Source organism: Scomber japonicus, chromosome 11 (assembly GCF_027409825.1).
Source record: "Scomber japonicus isolate fScoJap1 chromosome 11, fScoJap1.pri, whole genome shotgun sequence".
In the NCBI taxonomy this organism is placed as follows: domain Eukaryota; kingdom Metazoa; phylum Chordata; class Actinopteri; order Scombriformes; family Scombridae; genus Scomber; species Scomber japonicus.
The window spans coordinates 2439778-2446567 of record NC_070588.1 but is presented as its reverse complement, the minus strand read 5'-3'; the positions used below and the strand labels follow the sequence as shown (position 1 = coordinate 2446567).

The 6790-nt window shown below is 36.9% G+C and overlaps 1 long non-coding RNA gene across 1 annotated transcript; it reads left to right on the top strand.

Annotated features, from left to right (window-relative positions):
• The first annotated feature begins 475 nt into the window (after positions 1-475).
• LOC128368168 (uncharacterized) lies at positions 476-5826 on the top strand. Its single transcript, XR_008321953.1, has 3 exons — positions 476-651; positions 2150-2242; positions 5236-5826. It is a non-coding gene; the product is annotated as an uncharacterized LOC128368168 (long non-coding RNA).
• Positions 5827-6790: the final 964 nt, after the last annotated feature.

The following is a 6790-nucleotide window of genomic DNA, read 5'->3' as shown; positions in this document are numbered from 1 at the left end:
ACCTGTGGCCTTAATGACACTGAGACATGCTGTGGTGCTGTTTCATCTTTACTATATTTGTGTGTAAGCATCAAAGACCAAAAAAATAAATGAATAAAGGGGATGTGGGTAAAACATCAACATCAGTTTGTGTGTTTTTATTGATTTGTGAGTGTAGTCTTCACTGTGTGCTGTCTATCATCTTCATTTTACTTTTCTATCACTGGACTCATGTTTGATGAGTGCAGCTCAAAGCGGTTTCTCTCTAAAAGCACCTTTTATACAGATAGATACTTTATTAATCCCGAATGAATTAATAAAGTAAAAGTTACAAAGTGCTCAGGATGACTTCATGTTATAGTTTGTTTGTGTGTTTTGGATAAATCAGTATCCAGATGATTTGCCATGAATCTAAATACTCCGATGCAGTAGGTGGAGCTGTGCAGCTGTTCACGTTGGTTTGAGGTCAGATAAGAAGATGAGGAAGACAAATAAGAAGCGAAAATAACGAACAGGGGGAAGAAGAAGAAGAAGACGAGAAGAAGACACTCAGATAACAACAAGTCAGCTGTTAAACTGTCAGCTGTTAAACTGTCAGCTGCTGAGAAGAAACTTTAAACCTGAACTACGCATCTACAAACTGACGGAAAATGGTGTGACTGATCATCAACGGTGAGTGATCGATGCATTTCAACACAAAGTCCGACAAGTTAGTGTGTTTTATAATTATTGATAATTAACCTGACTCAGGGCCCTAAAACCATAAAGCGACAAAAACAAGAAATATTGTCATTCTTTATGATTTGATTGATTACCTCTCTGAAAAAACTTTATTATATAAACATAGTGTTCTGGCTTTTATAATTCAGCCACATTGATCATATTTTTAACCTGTAATTGACCTATAATTGGTGTGTTTGCTCTTATATCACTTAAATAGTTCATCGTTATTAAACTAAACCTCATATTTTCCACAATGCCATCATGTTGCATCATGTTTAGTATTATGTGAAAGCTTTAAACACTGTGACACGTCTATTTAATGTTGTAGATTAATTAATGTATGTTACAGTCCACATTAGATCAAATTAAATTATATAATGAATTATAAACTATCCAGAACACAAACTATTACAAATGAATCAGACTGAAAGCTGAAGACAGTGGGCCATATAACTAATAGCTAATATATTAAATTACATAGTGTGTTAAACGGCAGCAGCCAAGAGTTTTAAAGCTTTAAAGCTTTGTCATGTTTTCTTGAGGGCAGATTAAAGATTACATTAAGAAACACTAAGCACCTCGACTCAGCCAAGCTGATCCGGATTCTTCTCTGGGTTAATATCTGTCTATGGTTTCTAAAGGGACTGGTGTCAATGCCATGAGTTATTGCCAGATGGTTTGTAACCAGCTCAGGAAGATGGGATATTACTTCTTGTGTAACATCTGCTGAGTCATTGCAATGTTTCTCCTGTTGCTCTTAAAAAGCCTTTAAATGAAGCCTTTCAAATGTCTTAAATTTAGGTTTTTTTTAATATTCAAGGTCTAAAAATGGATTTAAGCATAATTATATTTGTTCAGTGTATGTTATTTATCATTATTATCATTATTTACACATTAGAAAAACTCAAATTTGACCCTAAACAGTATGTAAGGGTTAACCTCCTGTGACCTGAGCTTTTGTTTGGTATGCATTTTGAAGTTCTCCTGGATATTTGGGATTAGTAAGTACAAAAACTATAAGCATTGCCTTTGAACAGGAAGTAGTTTTTGAAGTGAAAGGTAACAAACAGACAGACAGACAACACATTTTGTTTACTACACATTGACAAATTGACCAATACATGGTTGCTACTAGTGGACATTTAGAAAAAAAGAACTTAAAACATACCTTTTACCACAAAGCTTTTAATTCATTTGTGCTTTAATTTATTTATTTATTTAACCAATGCTGTTGAGTTGAACTTGCTCTACCTGTTTTCTCATTTTATTGGTTTAATTCATCACTTTGAGCTACTTTTTATATAAGACAGGTGCTACATAAATAATGATAATAATAATAATGAAAGGTAGTATACTTGTAATATAAATGGGTAGCAGTTTGTTTTAAATAAAGTGAATAAAACAGTGCAGTGAAATGTAAAAATAAATAAAAATGTTGATTTTCCAGCCTGCAGGTATGTGGTGCGGAGGATCCGAGCGGCATCGAAAGGCGAGGAGCAGCCGGCGAGGACGATCACAGCAGCATGTAGCCTGACAAAAGGTGAGAGTGGTACCAATACTGTGGGAGACTTACAGAGGCTGCTGATAAACAGACTGACTGTTAATTTATTAAACATCATGAAGCAGTCACTCAAAATACTCAGAAAACGTAACCTGATGACCTCAACAAGATCATTTATAGCAAAATAGTTTTAACTTCAGAATAAAAGTATTGATGCAATTCAGGTAGGACTATTAAAAATTTTGATTTCACAATAAAAGTTGATGTAATTCAGAAGGTCTAAATCATTAATTTAGTATCAGAATAGTTGCAGATTAATTTATTTTTAATTGATTAATTGTTTCAGTCAATTGTAATCTTTGTCAGTTTTGCTGCTTAGATGCAACATCCCATAATATTTACTGCAGTGACATCACATCGACATACAACTGTTTTCCCAGTTACCATGCACTGGCCTGGATGTTTTTTAGCACTTTTGTTGGTTTTATGTCATTTAAATTACATTTATCATTATTTTGTTGTTATACCATTTGACATTTAATACACTGAATTAAATACTCTGACCTACAGTGTGTTTAAGTGGACTTATACTAATAATGACTTCATTTAAAACATGTAAATGTTTCCTGATCTCCATGGTAACCAGATGAAATGTAATATTTAGAACGGAAGGAAGGAAGGATGTAAGATCGTGCCAAACTAGTTGATATGGTGTTAGGAAGGAAGGAAGGAAGGAAGGAAGGAAGGAAGGAAGGATGTAAGATCATGGCAAACTAGTTGATATGGTGTTTTATTGAGAATTTAGTGTTTTTCACTTCACTGGGAGGGGTCATGTTTTTGTATGTTAACTGTCGCTGGTGCAAGACTGTCAAAGTAAGAGAATCTGTTTGTAGTCCCCACATTGAATTCTCATCTGTCTCATTGCGCCCATTTTATCTGCCACGGGAAAGCCACAGGTGTCTTGACTATTTTGGTAGATGGTGTGATGACTCTTACCTGCAACTCAATGTGTCAAAAACAAAAGACATGATTCTTGATTTCCATAAAAATCCACCTGTCACAGCCCAAACCTTTGTCAAAGGTACAGCGGTGGAAATAGTCAGTGAGTAGAAGTATTCTTCACAATCCTGGACCATACAAGTCTTTTGAGACCAACACAGATGCCATCTGTAGAGAGGCAAATCAGAGGTTGTTTTATACACTGAGGTGTTTTAATGTTGACAAAAAGCTTCCTAAAATATTTTATTCATCTTTTATTGAGTCCATTTTAACTTTTGCTTGGATCTGTTGGTTTGGTAACCTCAGCAAATAAGAACAAGCTGAGGAATGTGGTCCAACTCTGCCAAAAAACAATTGGCACTAACCTGAATGATCTTGAATATCTGTATCAAGCTAGAGCCACTCAGAGGGCAAAAGCCATCCTGGCGAACCCTCTCCATCCTCTTCATGCAGAGTTTTCTTCTCCCGTCTAAGAGAAGCTATACTTTCCCCTGTAGGGCCAAATCAAACAGGTATCATAAATCATTTGTTACATCTTCCATTAGGTTTTAAAATAAGCTGTAGGCAAGCTTGTTGGAAACGATACACAGGTGAAGCCGTGATGACTGTGTATTTATTTATATTGTTATTTAAGATTTATTGTGTTCTTGTCATGTGAGACATGCATATTTTAACTTCTGTTGCAAACCAAATTGGCCTTCGGGAACATTAAAGATTTTCAAATCAAATCAAAAATGGACACAAAAACATGTCACTGACCCGTATGTAAGATTGTCAGCTGGTAGGCGCGGAGGTGGGCGAGTGGTTAGAGCGCATGCCACATATGCAGCCGACCCCGGAGTTCCTTTGCTGCATGTCACACCCTCCTCTCTCTCCTGCTTCCTGTCTGTCTACTGTTAAATAATGGCGTCTGTGCTGAAAAAATATCTTTAAAAAAAAAAAAAGATTATTAGCTGATAGTCCAATTCAAAGATTTGTTCACTTTTCTTATTCAAAGATAAGTGAACTGTCACTGTCTACTACTTCAGTATGTACAGCAGTAAGCGAACGCATCACTGTGTCTGATTGTGTCTGGGGCGGCTGTGGGCAGGAGGTAGAGCGGTCGTCCTCCAATTGGAAGATTGGTGGTTCGATTCCCGGCTCCTCCAGTCCACATGTCGATGTGTCCTTGGGCAAGACACTTAACCCCAAATTGCTCCCGTTGCTGTGCCAACGGTGTGTGAATGTGAATGAATGGTTAGATCAGGGCTGCGTGGTAGCTCCTGCCATCAGTGTATGAATGTGTGTGAAAGGGTGAATGAAATGTCATGTAAAGCGCTTTGAGTGGTCGCACAGACTAGAAAGGCGCTATATAAGTACATTTCTGATTCAAGCTGTCAGGCTCAGTTTAAACCATTAATGTCCAAACTATTCCATAAAGGTTCATAATGTGCCGGCAGGTTTCCAGTCCAACCAAGCACACCAGGCTTGACTCATTTAATCAGCTGATCTCAGTCTTCAGACAGCTGAACGACAGCTGGTCGAATCATGTGTGCTCCTGATTGGTTGGAATAAAAACTGGCAGGTACACAAAGGTTAACAGCTCGGGAGTCACTCATCAACGGCACACTTCTCACATTCTGATTGTTTCTGTGGTTCTTTCGCAGCTTTTGAATGTTTTTTTAAGGCAGACGTAACCGACTGTGGAGCTCTGACTGAGCTCCTGATTCAGTGACAGCGACCGTTCAGTGTTAAATCTGACAAATCTATTTCCTGCTGAACTAAGAGAGGCAGCTGATTGGTCAGTTTAGTTTCAGACTGATAATAACATCACCAGACTTCAGTTTAAATGTCTAAATGTTTCCAAAGCTTTGTTGTTTAACACATGAGATGAACCTGAAACAGCAGCATGTAACTGAGCATGGAATCAAACTGAAGTGTGTGTGTCTGTGTGTATGTGTGTGTGTGTGTGTGTGTGTGTGTGTGTGTGTGTCTGTGTGTGTCTGTGTGTGTGTGTGTGTGTGTGTGTGTGTGTGTGTGTTTATTGTCTGCAGCACAAACTGACGACATGATGAACGGCGAGCCGACTGCGATCCCTCAGCCGACGCAGGCGGTCGACCTGCAGCCCAAACAACAACAGTGTGGCTCCTGAAAATAAACCGAGAGCTGGAGGGAAGAGAAGAGGGGCAATAATCAGAGAGAAGGGTTAATAATCAGAGAGAAGGGTTAATAATCAGGAGACTAATATACAAATGCACACACACATAGAAAATGAACACACACAGAAACCAAAACACACACACACATAGAAAATAAACACACACAGAAACCAAAACACACACACACATAGAAAATAAACACACACACAAACAGCACCCACATACACACTTCTCCCCACAGTGTGACATAAATCTCTCCTCACCTTCTTCCAGCTCTCAGGTTTTTCTTTCCTCGGTCGTCCGTTCCTGCAGCGACGTGAGCAGAGAGAATGAAGGTCTGATCATCAAATCCTCCACAGAGGACCTGATCAGTCCTGATCAATACTGAACACTCTGCTGATGAAGCTGCAACAACTCAAATATTCATTCATTCATGTTTTTATTGTCTGTCCCTGAAATCATCTTCAGTAAAACGGGAGAGAACATTTCTGCTGGTCTGTGAGTTTCTCTGTTTGTGTTATTTATTTATTTATTTATTTATTTGACAGGTACAATGGTCATTAATTAACTCATCTGTTGTCTCTGTCCAGATGTTGAAGAGGTAGCCTAAAATTAGAATAAAATGACAATGATAAAAAATAAATTGATAGTAATAATATTAATATTAATACACTAATACTAATAATATTTGTTTCTTTATCTCCTTTTTAGAAAGTGACCAAACCAAAAGTACTAAGGTTCATATACATAACCTAATCATCACAAAATTCATATACACAATAATATTTTTAGTTAATAATTTTATTTTGAATCTATGTAGTGTGTTACATGTTTTAAGTTCTTTCTCAAGTATATTCAACAAATGTACTTTAACTGATGTTTAACATCTTTGCTTTGAATTTATGAGAATCATTTATAATTGTTTTTAAACATGCACATTCCTCTTAATGTCACACTCATTTAAACAGTCTATAAACTTCTTATTAACTTTATACAATAAACTGCAATTTTTACGAAGGAGTATTAGGGCCAGCCAAAAAAAAAAAAAAAAAGCCAGCAAAAAAAAAATAATCCGGCAAAGGGGGGAAAAGCAGGCAAAAAAAAAAAAATCAGCCAAAAAAAAAAAAAAAAAATCCGGCACAAAAAAAAAATCAGCCAAAAAAAAAAATTCCAGCACAAAAAAAAAAAAAAAAAAAAATCAGCCCAAAAAAAAACAATTCCGGCACAAAAAAAGAAAAAATCTGTCCCCCCAAAAAAAATCCGGTACAAAAAAAAAAAGTCAGGCATAAAAATAAATAGGCTACATTTAGGAAATATCAAAGTAGGCCATGGCATGGCTGCCTCTACAGACGCGTTGATTAAGCGGTACTTCGGAATCGGCTATAATAATAAGGAAATTCTGTCCCTTTTGGCCCACAGACACGGTGTGGTGATTAGTATTAGGACGCTG